Genomic DNA, 17,018 nt, shown 5'->3' on the forward strand with positions numbered 1-17,018 from the left:
CTGTCAATATTAAATTGCAAGAAATATTTAAACGATAGGCGCTTCCTATGCTCACTCTGGCATATGAAACACAAAGTGGTAATGGCTAATTGGCTTTAAGTTTTACAGCACATGCGGATATTTACGGAACTATAATAAAAGACGTATAAGGACGAGTAATTGGTGCACCGTGGCCTTGCAGCTAGAGCTGACGGTTTTTGATCCCAAGGAACCCGGTTCGAATCCTGGCTTTCTATCAACAGCTTGAAATGCTGTGCAAATCAGTTAACCTCTCTCCACCTAAAAGCATGCATACCTGGTGCTGTATTAGGGAAAGAGCCCTGCGGGTGCAACTGACATGTGCTCCCGCTTTGCACATCCCCGGTGCACTTTGGTATTGCAGACGCTTGTGCGGCCCGTTCTGTAATACATATAGCTCTGGCGCACATATAATGCCAGAGCTATTTTCAGAGGGCGTTCCTTCATTTGCATGGGGGTGTGTCCCCATGCAAATGAGGGAATCTCTTTGCGAATGCACCCGTGAGGTATTATAACCGGGCACAGAGGTAAAGAAGCTGTCAGGAAGTGCACTGACCGTATGCCACTTAAAAGGTGGTGCACTGTCAGTGCGCCCACTGATTGCAAGTCATCTGGAGAAGGGAATGGGGGTCCTATGGACACCTCCAGACATCCCCTTGCAGACAGGTGAAGTCACTCACTGCACCTGCCTGCTAGGGGATCTCTCTCCCCTCTTAAAAGTGCAGGCAGGTTGACACAATGAAACACGGAGCAGCTGCTTCAAAGCTGCTCTGTTTTTCACTTGAATGCGCTGCCCCAGGGCACCACGAGTGTGCAGCGCATTCAATGTGATAGGGCGCACTTTCCCTGTTTGCGCCCAGCACACCTGTTTTAGCCTGGACCGGGGCACACACAGGGAAAGTGCGCACTATATGTAATACACAGGGCTACACATAAGATGAAAAAAGTGTAGGATCTCTCAAAGGGGCGTTGCCAATGTCATTAAGGGCGTGGCTTAAAAACAGGTATGATCAACAAAAAGTGAGCGACCCAGAATACCCTTGAGGGCTTGGGTAGTTAAGTAGAGAGGTAAAGGTGCCTTCAAGGGAATTTGTTTTGAGAGTATTTGATGATTCAAAATAATTTAAAAGGAATAATTAAAATTCCTTATCCACAATCAATTGAGCACAGTAATTTTTAGTTCGTTGTAAGGCCTCAATTGGGTCAAAAACATATAGACAATATATAAACAACAGACACAAAGGTGTATTAGAAAAATATAGTTTTTATCAAAGTCGTTTGAATAAGTTGTTTCATATACAGATAAGTGAAAATACAAAAATACTCAGGCCTGTGGGTACACAAACAAATAAATTAATAAGTGACTCAACAGAACCTAAGGACACCTATCCCAAATCAAACTGAATAAAACAAGATAGGGATAAGATGAAAGGTCGACGTTTCGGTTTCCTAAAAAACAATTGTAGAAACCATCTTCAGGACTGATGTCAATAGGGATCTGTATAGAAAAATTGTAATCTCAATTCCAATGCTGCAGGTATATGGTGGTTGTAAATCGGTCACAGAATCGTGTCAAATTATGTACATGGGCAGCTCCTATTTTTTGAATTCGTATGACTCCTGGATGTTTTCACGAAGTTATCAATTGTGTGCCGCAACCTATCATTGGGTAAAGAAATGAATAATGGTTCAAATCAGATCTTCAAAAGTCACAGAGTCATTTTTCGAAATATACAGAAAAATCTAGTAGTGGCAAAAAAGTAGAGATATTTCGGGGCACACTTCAATTAGATATGGACGAATGCTCTAATAACACGAGTGATGGCGAAGTGCAACGCAGCATGCAACCAAGTTGAGGGCGGAAATATCTCTACTTTTTTGCCAGTATCTACTTTTTTGTTCCTGAGTATTTTTGTACTTTCACTTATCTGTATTTGAAACAACTTATTCAAACGGCTTTAATAAAAACTATATTTTTCTAATACACCTTTGTGTCTATTGTTTATATGTTGTCTATATGTTTTTGACCCAATTGAGGCCTTACAACGAACTAAAAATTACTGTGCTCAATTGATTGTGGATAAGGAATATTAATTTATCCTTTTAAATTATTTTGAATCATCAAATACTCTCAAAACAAATTCCCTTGAAGGCACCTTTACCTCTCTACTTAAAAACAGGTAAGCAAAATATCTGTGCTTAGTATAGTGTTTAACCGACTTGTATTATGATGTTTCTGCCATTGCATCCAGCTATAGGATACAACAAGTAACATCATACCTACACGAAGTCAGGACTATTGGCTTTGTCAATGGTTGTTAGTTGCATAAGTTAAATAAGCAGCAGCTATGGCTTGTTATATAGAAGTGAGCAGTGTGAGCAGCGCACATCGATGTGCTTGCTGTCACTGCAGTCCGAAATAAAACAGACCGCTTGTGCCAGGGCACAAAACAGAGCCCGAAAGAGACCCGTTTCGATGCCTCCTTAAAAAACTGCCAGTGCTCAGACCCGGTGAGACCCGGCCCACTTAAAGCTCTGGTAATATGGCCCTTGGGCCCATATTACAGACAGGGCGCACTTTCCATGTTTGCGACACAGCACACCTTAAAGCAGGTGCGACAAATGCAAACATGGAAAGTGCACCCTATTAGGAACAAGCACTGGCGTTGCCAATAGGTCTTGCAGTAGGAAAGTTTGAGCTATTGGTTTTCTAAATTACATTTTATTTTTTTGTTTTGTGATTTACAATGCCCATACTTTTAACTTTTCGTATTTGGAAAGTTTGAGCGATTGGTATTGTAAATGACACTTTTTTAATTTATGTGTTGGTTTTGAAAATAGCAAAATTAATAGCTTTGTCAGTTACAATGTCAATAGTGATAGAATTCACTTTTTCGATGCCTCACCCATCTCTAATTTTCTCATGTGAGTTAGCATCATGTGACTAACTGCTGAAGTACGTATATACTTCTGCTTGTTACATTATTACTTGAATATATGTGTGATGATATTATTTTCCTTAGCTTAGCTCGTGTGCCTCCATTTTGTATATCTCCCTGGGTCTGCGAGTCGCACTCGCTCATATGCCTCTCCCGTAGGAATAGAGAATTTGACTAAGACAGCAGTTTTCGTTTCTCAGCTAACTGTGGCCGAAACTAACAAGTCTCTTATCAGTACTGTTCTCATGCACCAGAGACGCTGAGGCTTAGCTCTGCGGCCTTGAGCAAAAGATAGCGATGTATCCCTTGCAGGTGCAGATGCCTTCTGTATGAGGACATTGTTCCTCTGTCTGGGTTTCAGTAATTTTCCAGAAGGGGCGTACCCCAATGTACTGTACTGCATTATAATGTATTGCTGTGATGATGTGAGTCAGTCCTCTCGTTCGCACTCCTAGGAGTGAGGTCGGACAGGGCCCTCTCATATGAGTGTGTTTGGCCTAATAAAAGACTATTGTTTATTCTTCTCCACTGTCCGGCTGACTTTCTACAGAGTTACTATAGGTGAGTGCGGTAAGTCACTCGGGTGGATTTGAGCCACGCTTATGAATAGTTTTAACTTTCGCAAATGTGACACCTATAGCATTTGTAATGCAATGTGTGTTGTATTTACGGACTTAGATATATTGATATTACAAATAACAATGGCTTTTAATTTTGTAAATAATTAATAATTAAATACAAGTTATTGTAATTTATAATGACAATAGCTTAAACGTTTGTAAATACATTTTGTGAAGATTATGTTCAGTGTATTTTATTGTGACGAAAATCCAAGAACATTGCATTTGCACCTACACACACATATGTGTTGTAGCACTGAGTGGTGTGAGGGTGTGAGGGTGAGGGGGTGTGAGGGTGAGGGTGAGTGGGTGTGTGAGTGTGTGAGGGTGAGTGAGGGGGTGTGAGGGTGAGAGTGTGTGAGGGTGAGGGTGTGAGGCTGAGTGAGGGTGAGAGGGTTGTGTGGGGGGGTGAGGATGAGGGGGTGAGTGAGGGTGTGAGGGTGAGGGGGTGTGAGAGTGGGTGAGGGTGGGTGAGGGTGTGACGGTGGGTGAGGGTTTGTGAGGGTGAGAGGATGTGAGGGTGTGTGATGAATAAAAAAAATATAAAATAAAATACATTTGTATGCGCTTGCACAATGGCAATACAAAAATGCTCAATGCATAATGGCACATTTGCATAAAGCAGAAAGTAAAGTCAGACATCAGCGAAGTAGCCATCTTTAAAGACAAATGTATAGCCTTCTGATAAACGTAGTAATAACCAAAACATGCAGTTTTAGGAGGAGGCCTGTAGGTCTACCCAACCTGAGCACAGTATGGACACACATAGCAGAGAATTTTGAAGCCTATGAGACAGAGAGGTGGGGAGCTCATGAATGGTAGCTTGAACAGCAGTTTTGCTAGTGGAAATGAGAAGCAGAGGAATGATTTTATGAAGCATGCAAAGATAGAAGAAGCAGGAGAGGCCCAAATTGTCTCCCCTCCTGTAGTTCAGAGAAAAGATGAAGAAGCATCTCTTAAGGAGCATTACATCCACACTTAATAAAGCCCACTTGTTACTCACCCATTGTAAACGACTGTGGTGGTGGTTGATTTTGGAAAGAGGTGAGACGTAATACTTGCCCCAAATTCCAGGAAGCAGATAAAGTGACCCAGTCAGCTTTTTCTGGAAGATATTGGGGTATACTCGGGTGTGGGGCCAAATAGTAAATTTTAATTCACAATTTTCACAAACAGTTGCTTGAAAGTCATAGGCTATGACAGGGCACTGTTTAAATAATCAAGTACTTTCATGGTGTATAAATACTATGTAACCTGGTGCCTCCCAGAAGTTGACTCCATTATTGTCAAAATGTGCAGGGGGTGTGCCTCCATATGTCCACTGCAGTAAAATCAGCATTTTGTCATAGTTGCCCCATTGACATGGGTTTCACCTTATGCCAACAATGACATGCAATATGCCCGTGCCAGAGTGTTGCCTTTGATGCCACCTATATATCACGGGTGACAAATGTCAAAATGTACCTCTGGTATGTCAAGGTCAGCATTTTCTGATGTTTACCATTCAACCCCTACTTCCCATAGTTGCCCTCCCTAATAATGCCAAGGATTACCTCCGGTATGTCACCACAGGTGCCTCGTATGCCAAGAATGATCTCTAGTGTGCTAGTGCCAGCACTTTGCCGTCGGTGCCCCGTATGCCATTGCTCCAGCTTAGCCAAGGTCGCTCCAACTGGCTTTGCCAGTGTTTGTTTGTAGTGCTTCTTTTGGTCAGCGCTCGAGTGAGTCCATCAAACCTATTTGCTTTGCCAATATGTTTTTATGTACCACTTATTTTCATTGCTAGTGTCGATTCTGTGCACCGTACACAACAGCTGTACTATAAACTAATTTGAGGATATTTTAGTTTAAGGACATCGAAAGGACGAAAAACTGAGTTGGCCTAGCCGGATATTTAGAAATCATTGCTTGCGGATTTTCCAGATGCCGGCAGGGGGGCGCGAAAGTCACTGAGTCAACGCGTTTCTCTGAATTGTGCTCTCCTTAAACCGCCCTTGTGTGCTGTCAGCAGGTGGCTCACAGTTGGTTTGCGGCATTTGTTGATTAGCAACTGACGCTGCTTAATGCTCGCAGTGACTCTATTGAAGCCCAGGCATCGGAGTCATTCATCATGGAACATACGCGCCTGGTGTTCACGAATGCACTCTGTAAGCCAAAGCCGCCAGCTGCAGCGCTGAACATGTGCAATATTCAAGGAGAAATCCGCCTCTATGTGCTCATTCGCCGCCGAGGCTCGGCTCCTCAGCTGTGACGCATCTTCAACTGGATGTGAGGGAGGCTGGGCCAGATGTGAAATAAATGGAATATTATATGACGAAGACCGGTTCATCTTCCCTGCTCTCTTGTGCTTTTCATAATATAGACCGATATTAGACTTATATGTTTTATTTCTTTTTAATTCGCTGCTCTACAGTCATGTGCAGGCTGAATATTCAACAGGCCCGTACTGAAAAATATATGCTATGAGTTCTTTTTAATCAAGCAAATATAATAAAAGAGAGGGTGGAAACGAGGGGCATATGAACAGGTAGTAGAGGAGACAATGGGATGGGAACTGGGTAAGGCAGGAATGGGGACGCAGAAAAAGAACACCAGGGAGAAAGCGGGAGAAGGAATATGTAGAGTATTGTTTACGTAAAGACATGAAAGGTGAGGGACTGTAAATGGACGGAATGAGGAAAACAAAGAACAAGAGCGGCCGGGAAACTGAAAGTACGGCCGGCCACCTGCCAGCCATGAATAGTTAGGGGAGGAGAAGCCGCAGAGCACACGCTGGGAGAAGCCCTTTGATGTGGTGGCGGCCGTGAAAAAATGCAATTAGGAGGGAGGGAGGGAGGCTAATGCGCGTGCTTGTTTGGTCACGTGATTCACGTGAACTCAAAGAAAACCGCACGAAAAAAACATTGGTTTCACGAGTATTTTGAGCACTTGAATTCTCGCCATTTCCCATTCCTTCGGAATGGAAAAGGCGAGACCGAAAAATGTGCTGCTCCCAGGGTAGCGCTTTCAAGAGAAATACGGAGCAGCTGTTTTGAAGCTGCTCTGCATTTCTCAGTGCAAGTGGAAAGCCGGCTGCACTTTTAAAAGGGATTAGAGATAAGTAAGGGATTGCACCCTCCTGCAAGGGGATGTCTGGGGGGTCCATGGGACTCCCTCTCATCCCTTTGGAGGGCTTTATATAGAAGGTGCATTGCATGTTTGCCTTTGCACCCACATCGGTAATACAGCTCAGGCGCAGAGGCGAAGTGATTCCCTCATTTGCATGAGGTCACGCTCCCATGCAAATGATGGACTGCCCTCTAATGATAGCGCTGGCAGTATATGCGTACCAGCACTATCTGTATTATAGAAGGAGCTGGAAAAGTATTTGTGCCCATCCCACCCCTGGGGCACTTGTGTTCCCTCATTTGCATGGGGGCATGGCCCCATACAAATGAGCAAGTCACTTTGCCTCTATGCCCGCAAAGACATGGGTGGAAAGGCAAACATGCCTTTAGAAGGCCCACTGAAAAGGTGCCACAAAAAGGTGGTGAAGTTTCGTTGCACCTTCTAAATGCAGCGCTCTAAAGGGATAAAAGGAGGTCCCAAGAACCCCCCTTGACATCCCCTTTCAGGCAGGCGCAGTCACTGCACCCGCCTGCAAGGGGATCTCTAATCCCTTTTAAAAGTGCAGGTGGGTTGCCGCCTCCACGGAGAAACACAGAGCAGCTGTGAGTTCGCGGCTGCCCTGAGGGCAGTGCTTTCTTCCTGATAGGGTGCACTTTCCATGTTTGCACCCAGGGCACCTGCTTTAAGGTGCACTGTGGTGCAAACATGGAAAGTGCGCCCTATGTGTAACCAGGGCCCTGGTGTTTGTATTCTTTGGTAAACTATAAACATTAAAAATGTCGAGTCACTTATTAATCTTAGAAATTCTATGTAATTCATTGTTATGCTTGATTGTGATTTAAGTAGGAGGTCTGTCGAGTCCAAGAAGGTTAATACTCCCTTTGGTCTTCCTTCTTTTCTGTTGGTATACCTTCAATTCAACTTCATTCTGAGCCCAGATTAAATAACTATGCATAAAGCCCAAGTATGTTGGGCTCTATCTTTTCCAGTCGCTTTAGCTAGAAAAGTCATGTTTTCCATTCAAGCAAATCACCCTTCCCTCACTGTGAGAGGCTATGGTCCTTGAGCTGCTGCTACATCTGGATGTAAAAGATAAATAGATGTGATGCAAGCAACCCCAGTAAAAGGTAAAAGTGCATATGTCTCGAGGTTGGTACTAAACTACAGGGCAATGTACAGTCAAGAAGAGATATTTGTACAGAAATAAATGTCCAACATGCACAAGTCTGAACAAGTAAATGTCAGAGACTGAAATCACTTTTAAGGAACATAGTCTACTGGGGGTGTGGCTAAGATTCCATGTAAGATTGCGACTCTCTTCTAAGCTCCGCTGAGCTTGCTGCTTCGATAAGTGATTCCCAGGTCCTTAGCACGTTCCTTAAGACCTGCTGCAAGGAGTGGCACCACGTTACGGAGGAGAACCTGTAGTGAGGGTCCTTGAGGCTCCTAGACTCCATGAGGACCGATTCCTTGATTTGCTCCCGGAGACCAGTGCAACCACTAAGATGGCAGCGTCGGCTCCTCGATCGGAGGAATGAGCGTGAAGCACCCGAATACGCCCTGCCTTACAAGAACTCCAATGGATACTGCGGGCATACAGTAAACAGCGACAACGTTGAGCCCACTCAGTGAGACCTCATTTCTGCCCAATAATTAACAAGTACGCCCTTTGAACTGCTCCTGCAGCCTCTGCAGCATGGTCCTGCGAACGGCTCTCGCAGCCCATGCTGCTCAACCCTGACGCGCCCGTTTATTTGAACATCTCCAAGACCCTAGCACTCCTGCTATCATAAATGCCCCCATCCCAGACAGGACGAGTAATCTTCATCTTTACTATCTTCCAATACCGCTATCTGCACATTCCTTAATTGGCCTCACTGCACGTACTGTTTAGATTTATATGCGAGCATCATGGCACACAGGCCTCGTAGTGCATCCACAATCGCAGCTGGAGCATATCGACCATCCTAGTAGCTGCAACAACCACTAGGAACCACCATAGCAGATAAACTGGGATTGTGATCCCCTATTGATATCATCTGGCCCCTTATCCTGCTACATTCTTAAAACTTCCTGATTTCAGCTGTCCACTGATCCTGGTTCTGCAGGATGTTCTGAATGGCATTGCAACTATCATAATCTGTCATTAGCCCTGCAGTGTGGACCAAGTCAACTGAGATAAACGGAGGTATACTTTAACAGCATGATGTGTTCCTGTTGTTCCTGATGTGTTCCTGCTGACTTCCTGATGTAATGTGATTCATTTGTCTATGCTGCCCCCCAGGGTGCCTGGCAAGTTGATATACTGCTCACTGTGAGTAGGGGTTTCTCCTTGCAGAGCACTACAAGGAATGCGCAAGGGCAGGGCAGTTACAGTGGGTCTGTGATTCCATAAAGATCTCACACTGAATCTATGTAGCCCCACTGTTTAAAACTGTTACTTGCAATCCCAACCGGCCTGGTGCAAATTACACTGCCTCAGTCTACTACTCCTGGCTTATTGCTCCACCAGAAGTCACTGGATACTCTGCAAACATGGCAGTTTTAGGGGAATCACAAGTCACTCAAAGACAAAGAAACCAAAACTGGACTTAAAAGGTCAAAACATGAAGCTCTGAACTCTGACTCTCCCATCAAAGAGAAACGATAATCAAAAAACTAAACAACATCCATGACATTGCCCAAAGCACAAAGACCAACACTAATACATTGCAAATGGAAGTTGCTGTGATCAGAAGAGACCTCAAGGAACCCACCCTGAGAGTAGCGAACACCGAAAGTTGAATATGCATGACTGAGGATCATCTGGCAAAACAACCCAGACACCTCCTCAAGAACAACAACTCCCTCTCTACTCTCAAATGTGAAATAACTGATTTGGAAGACCGCAATAGGAGAAGGAACCTCAGGATCTTTGGTCTGCCAGAAGGAAAGGAAGAGAAAGATCCCTCACGATCGCCTTTCGACCCTTCTGCTTCCTTCACACAGAACTCATCCTATCACATATGAAGAAAAACAAGGCACTTTTCTAGCAAGGAGCAAAGGTCAACATTTTCCATGACTCTGACAGAAACACAGTTGTTAGAAGGAAAGGGTTCCTAGCACTCAAACAAATATTGATGTACACAGCAATCCAACACTCTTTTATTGGCCCAGCCAAATGTAAAATTAATTATCATGGCAAGACCCATATGTTTTCTGACCTCAATGACTTATGAGAGTTCCTAGACAATTCTGTAGTGATTCACATAGAAGGCTCTCTGAGTGGTCCTTGCTGAAGAAAATAGACAATTCCAATCCACATTTATCCAGTTCAGCTCAACAATATGCTTTATAGTACTTCACCATGTCTTATAACCTCACATAATGCCTTATATGTTCACATAATGTGCATATCGCCCAGAGTACTATAATGTTTCTAATGCTTCTAATGTTTCGCTTTTCATGTTCCATGTGTTTCCACATGTTCACACTTGGTAAGCATTACCCACACATTATAACCTCCGTGCACACTGCGCCATAATCGTATGGCCATTAGATGATACACGCACCCCACTCCTCTATAAACCTCTTCCTGGAACAACACAAAGCCCCTGGTGTGTATATCTACATTTCACCTGGTTACTGCACATGCAAACTATACAGCCTTGACTTGTCTTACGCCTCATACAACCCCCTCTTCAATATGTCTTAATACTCCACTACTACAGCCACCCTGCACTCCACAGTCCAACCCACCTCCCCTGGCACGTTGCCACATTAATGATCCACCATGAGGAACCTGCTCTCTAGTTTTGTGTAACCCTTTACAATGGGCCTACACTGGCTGTCCCCTGTCTCACCCCAATGCCCTGTATACAGAATAAGTCTAGGTCTTATCTCCTCACTTCTCCAGTCCTATCAGGGAAGCTCCAAAGTGTCACATAACTGCATTCTACACCCTGGCATACCCTAATGGGGTTAACTCATACTGCTTCATGTCACAAAGGGCATACCCTCAATATCATACTTCACCTACCAATGATCCACAACCCTTCACAATGTCTCCACACACTCCCTCGTGTGTATATGTATCTATGTACCCATTTACTATTGCTAATGTTGCTTGTTTTGGCAATTTGCTTGCAATAAGTTGTATCAAAGATCTAAGTGCCCTATGTACGCATGTATTTCCCTCCAGGGCCTCACTGTGTATATCCTATCAATCTGTAAGTTTCGCAGCAGGCCCATGCCTGCCTTTATGTTTTTGCTGGTTGTATCTTGCAAGCGACGCCCACTGCCCGCCTTTATGTTTTTGCTGGTTGTATCTTGCAAGCGACGCCCACTGCCCGCCACTCTACACCTCGTCTCTTGAGACTTTTTCTCCTTGCTGGAGAACATTTCTAACTAACCGTCGGCCCGATATGCATAATAAGACAATTACAAAATAATCAATTTAAATTATACAGCATGGATAGCAATTCAACTCTTATAATATATAATTCATACAAGGATACAGTTCAGGTACAGCATCACATGTGTCTTTTAACAGCTACAGACGATAACTTGTAAGGTGGCTGAGAGGTACATTTAACAATATGCCCTCCAACCGATGTTTCCGTGCCCCCCACTTCATCCCCCACACAGTGTGGTCAGTTCTAGGTTTCCTACCCACATTTTACACACCAAGCAGCTCAGTATTCCTGTGCGAACTTTCTTCATTGATTGCATTATGAGCGGGTGAGTGCATGCCAGACAATGGACTGAGTGCATATTTCATAGCAACTCCATGAACAGGTATTTCATTTGTGGGCTCCAGATATTTCTAGCCGTGAGCATCTTCTCTAATGCGCGAAGTATGCCCGGTTCCTTAGGAGAAGAAGGGAGTGCTGTTTTACAGGCTATCCGGAGTCTGTAGTAGGGGGTGAGGGTCTTGCTTGGCCCATATTTTGGTAGCATGATGAAGTTATAATTTTTGCAAATATCTGTCCATTCTTGCAGTCCCAGGTTAGTTGAGTTAGAGACTTAGATTCTTCGGTTGCCAGGAATTTTGGGTGATAATGCAGAGGTAGGTGTGGCGAATAAAGGATCTACAACGTGGCTTTCTATCTATCTCTACTCCATGCCTTTAAAGGGGAAATGGCAGTACCTGAGTTCACTTTCAATGTCTGAGAGATCATGCCTAGGAGAGAGTTGAGTGGGGCAGGCAGGCAGGCACCAAGACATCACTTTCTCCCGTGGGTGCGGCATGCATGGAGAGGGGTGAAACCAATAATGGACAAATGGGCTTAAGCACACAGGTGATATTGTTGTACATCAGGGGCTTCCAACTTCCCATTCAGAATGGTAATACTAGCATTTCCCATTGTACCCTGGCCTGCTTTCCCACCCATACTAAGGGAATTAACTGGGTACGATGTGCACTGGAAAATGCCATATCAAGCGAAAGCAGTATATTTACAGACAAATATAGAAATCTAGTCAAGACTACCATTTGTATAAGTAGGATTTGGCCTGCTAATGGTAGTAAGAGCGAGATCCAGCAAATCATCTGATCTGTTATCTTCCCTATTCCAGCCCCTGACCTGTGCTTTTCCAGTCCAGTCCGTGACTTGCAGATTGCCAGACTCTCAGAGCGAGGAGTGAGGAGACGCAGGCTGCGGCGGCTCCGCAGTGGGGGAAGTCGAGAAACCGAGAAACCGGAGAATCTGAAAGCTACCGGGTTGTCCCGGTGCAGAAGGAGAAAAGGAGAGATCAGGAGAGATCATCGTCCCGGCATCTTCGGGCAATATTGCGGCACCATTTCAGTTCATGCCGCGAGGTCCCGAGAGTCTCCATTGTGGTTGCTGACCCCCCCCGAGTCTCCGTTGTGGTTGCTGACCCCCCCCCAGTCCTGGTATACGTCCCGCGGGAGTGGAGTGGGAACTTCGGGAGCAGGGGAGACGGCTCCTCGTCTCGCCCCTGCTGAATATGCCTCTAGCGGGGGAAAGAGCCAAGGAGCCGAGGAAACCCAGCTGAGACGGAGCTCTGAGAGCGGGGGGGGGCAGAGAGACAAGAGCTGCCCCTACCGAGCCTCATCGAGCCCTGTTGGCTGGCTCAGCAAAGCCTCATCGACTCGCTCATTGCAGCAGGACAGACCCCCCTGCCCTCCCACTTGCTAGAAAACCCCACGAACAAGCTTGAACAAATCTGATGCCTTAACAGCAGACATCCAGCACAGAAGCGGGTGGAGAATCGTGGAGGAGCTGAGGAGTCTGGGCCAATGGCACAGCAGGGAAAGCCCGACCGAGTGCTGGCCTCCGTACAGTTAGTACACACACCTGCATTTTACTTGCACCTTGTTGCAATAGCCAAAGCTGAAACGCGAGGAGAGCCTATACGCACAAAAACGTACCAAGGACATTGCGGCCAGGAGGAAAACAGGCAAGCGACAACAACAAAACACCCTAATATAGGAGGTGAGTGGTGAAACTTGTGAAATTGAAAGCTGAAGTGGAAGTGGAAGAGAAAGCGAGGAGGAAAGGGGAAGCTCCACTCGGGGGTAATTTCATACCTTAAACCCTATAGTGAACGCTGTTTTTCTGCCCCAGATCAATATTTAGACAAATAATAGGAATGCTGGAACCTCAGAGAACAGATCAGGTACAGCCAGGTACAGCCAGTGGCCCTCCCTTGTATGCTCCACCTGTCTCAAAACCTGCCTCAGCACTGCTCACTCCAACCTCCCAACCCCCACCTCTCTGCTGCTGCCACTCTACTTGTAGTGCCTGGTTGGCTGTGAGAGTGTCCCCACTACTGCATAGGAGCAGCGAACAGGAGCATTGAGCAGAGATCTGTGGGAGTACCTGCATCCGCCGAGAGCCACAGGATCTTGAAACACTGTTCGATCTCGGCACCGATAGCAACCATCAAAAATTAACTACCAACTACTAGCTCCCAGCCTACTCGGAAGAGTGATAAGGTCTATTATAAAACCAATACTAAAACGCAAAAAGGAGGATGTAGTAGATGGTGGAGCTCCAACAACACTCTCAGACAAAGACCTCAGTAAAACAACAAACATTAAGGTAAATGAGGACATTAAAGACACCAACATTGAGAAAAAAATCAATAAAGACATGGGCTCCCCCTGGAGCATTGACACGGACGCCACCAAAGATAACAATCCAGCAACCACAAAGGGACTAAACCCTGCAAATTAACCAAACAATAGTCTTAAAGGGGAGAAAAGAGATAAAATTGAAGAGCTCATAACCATAGAAGGAGAGCCCTCCAGAAAAATCTCAAACTCCTACCAAAAAAAATTTATACCAAATTTGCATTTCTAAAATATCCTGGAATGGCAAGTTATACAAAAAACTGGAATTTAGAGGGCTTACCAACCCCATTGGAGCACAGGAAGATAGAATACCCCCACAAATAATACAAAAAACACTGGAAATTGAAAAAAAAACGTAAAGATTACAGTAGCGGATATTCACGCGGACAATAGTTGCACGGTGCACACCGAAAATTGGCAAAAAAGCTAAATTGGGGAAGAAGGCACAGGAGGGAAAAACAACAGAACGGCCAGTGGAGGCCAGTAGTCGACCAGACACCCAACTAAAAAGCTCTCAAGGCAAGGAAACACCTCCCAGCAGGGTTAAAACAGAAAGCTCTCAAGGCAAGGAACATCTCCCAGCACGGTTAAAATAGACATAGCATTAGATCCTACCACCACCCCAGAATATCAGGAGTCACAAGACTGGGGTGATCAATCAACACCATTCCTATGACAAAAAACTCAGGATGTACTGGATGAAAGGACAATAACGAATGCCTGACAAAATATCGAAATCCACAATATCGATGTACAAAAATATCGGAACAAATATATCGAAATCAAAAATATCGGCTTCCTATACTTAACTAGATATATACACAAATATCGATTTTTTAATATCGATATACAAAAACATTGTTTACTGTGATATCGACTACATTAATATCGGAATACAAAAATATCGCTTTCTTCAAAAATTAATGACATTAACTATAATATCGACTTCAAAAATATCGTGCACATCAATATCGGATTATAAACTATATCGACTTTTTATAAGCATCTGTTAACATACTTAATTAACGTTATATATGTTTTCACATCAAAATAAACATACAATACTTCCATTAATACTATAGACACACTATTAATTCATCAAATATTTCCTATTGGTATAATTATATCACCTACACATATAAAAATATTCTATGCTAGTTTGTATACTTTTAGAATTATTTTTGTTTTTTCACTTCTAATACAAAGTAATCACAACTGAAATTCAAATATACTAACTAACCAATCACAACCCTACTTTTTTAAATGAACCAATAGCAAAGTAATTACTACTGACACTCCCCTATATAAGCAATGAAAATGTAAGCACAAACTACTTGCCAAAAGTCACTGAAGGAGATTCATCTCTATCCGAATTGCTGCACAACAACTAGAAGAACCAGACTATCAACCTACTATTACATCTTCTAAGTAAGTAAATCAAATAAAAACTGCATTATTTGCTAAAACTACTTACTTACCTGCCAAATACCCAGTGCCCCATTGCTATTTATACTACTTAACATGCTAAATAATTATATAAAAATATTTTTTTTAGATACTACCACTACTGAATATTCTACTCAAAATAACTGTGAACAAAGCATAGGAATACAGATTCTAAAAACTATGTAAGTAATTTCACATTGTTTCATTATGTGCACATAAATCTAAACACACAAAAATAATGTCTTTGGCACACCATATTTCTATTTTTCTGTAGATTCTACTACTGAAAACTGCACTACTACTGAACTAAGGACATCAGTACTATTTCTACAATACTTTTTACTAAGTAAGTAAATAAAATAGAAACTGCATTATTTCCTACTACTACTTAATTACCTGCTAAATACCCAGTACCCCTTTGCTATTCATAGTACTTAACATGCTACATAATTATATACAACTATTTTTTTAAGATACTACGACTACTGAATATTCTACTCAAAATAAATGTGAACAAAGCATAGGAATACAGATTCTAAAAACTATGTAAGTAATTTCACATTGTTTCATTATGTGCACATAAATCTAAACACACAGAAATAATCAGTTGTGCCCAACATATTTCTTTTTTTCTGTAGACTCTACTACTGAAAACTGCACTACTACTGAACTAAGGACATCAGTACTATTTCTACAATACTTTTTCCTAAGTAAGTACATAAAATAGAAACTGCATTATTTGCTACTACTAATTATTTACCTGCTAAATACCCAGTGCCCCTTTGCTATTCATACTACTTAACATGCTAAATAATTATATAAAACTATTTTTTTAGATACTACGACTACTGAATATTCTACTCAAACTAACTGTGAACAAAGCATAGGAATACAGATTCGAATAACTATGTAAGTAATTTCACATTGTGTCATTATGTGCACATAAATCTAAACACACACAAATAATCAGTTGTGCCCCACATATTTCTTTTTTTCTGTAGATTCGACTACTGAAAACTGCACTACTAATGAACTAAGGACATCAGTACTATTTGTAGAATACATTTTAATAAGTAAGTATTATGCAACTGAAATAAATGTGGAAAAACCATACAAACATTTATAACAGTTCTAATTAATTTATATTATATATTGTTTATTTACAGAGCAAACACGGCGAATAGTTATACAGACATAATACAGAACTCCACATTCTAAATAATACTGATACTAATCACAAAGTAAGTATATTCAAGAACATAATTACCAGATAATGTATTAAAAAACGTACCAACATGGTGATTATTCTAACACATATGTTCCTTATTTTTTTAAGATAACACTACAAACTACTCTCCAGAAGCTGAAGAAACAATAATACTGCCAAACACCAACCTAAAAAAATATGTAAGTATCTTCACAATGTGAATCATGAAGATACACTTTTGTAGTAGAAATGAGCTCTAACATTGCAAATGTACCTAAACATTAATTAATAATATACTACTTTCATGTTTCTCATAACCGCTACAACAACATCACAACCATTTATCCCCAACTAAAGAAGCAAGCAACTCCTAAGTTTTGCTGTAAATTCTAAAACACGTAAGTATAAACATTCCTACTTATCACTAACATAGATTATTTATCACATTTAATTTGACATTAACTATTATATATATATTTTATAGATATACAAAGTACAAAATGACCGAAGGAGCCGAATTTGTGACCAGCCAAAAAGGAAAACTATTACTATGCTACATGGGTTACACGTATACACAAGAAAAGCAATATGGCATGAAAGTT

Source organism: Lissotriton vulgaris, chromosome 3_1 (genome assembly GCF_964263255.1).
Source record: "Lissotriton vulgaris chromosome 3_1, aLisVul1.2, whole genome shotgun sequence".
In the NCBI taxonomy this organism is placed as follows: Eukaryota; Metazoa; Chordata; class Amphibia; order Caudata; family Salamandridae; genus Lissotriton; species Lissotriton vulgaris.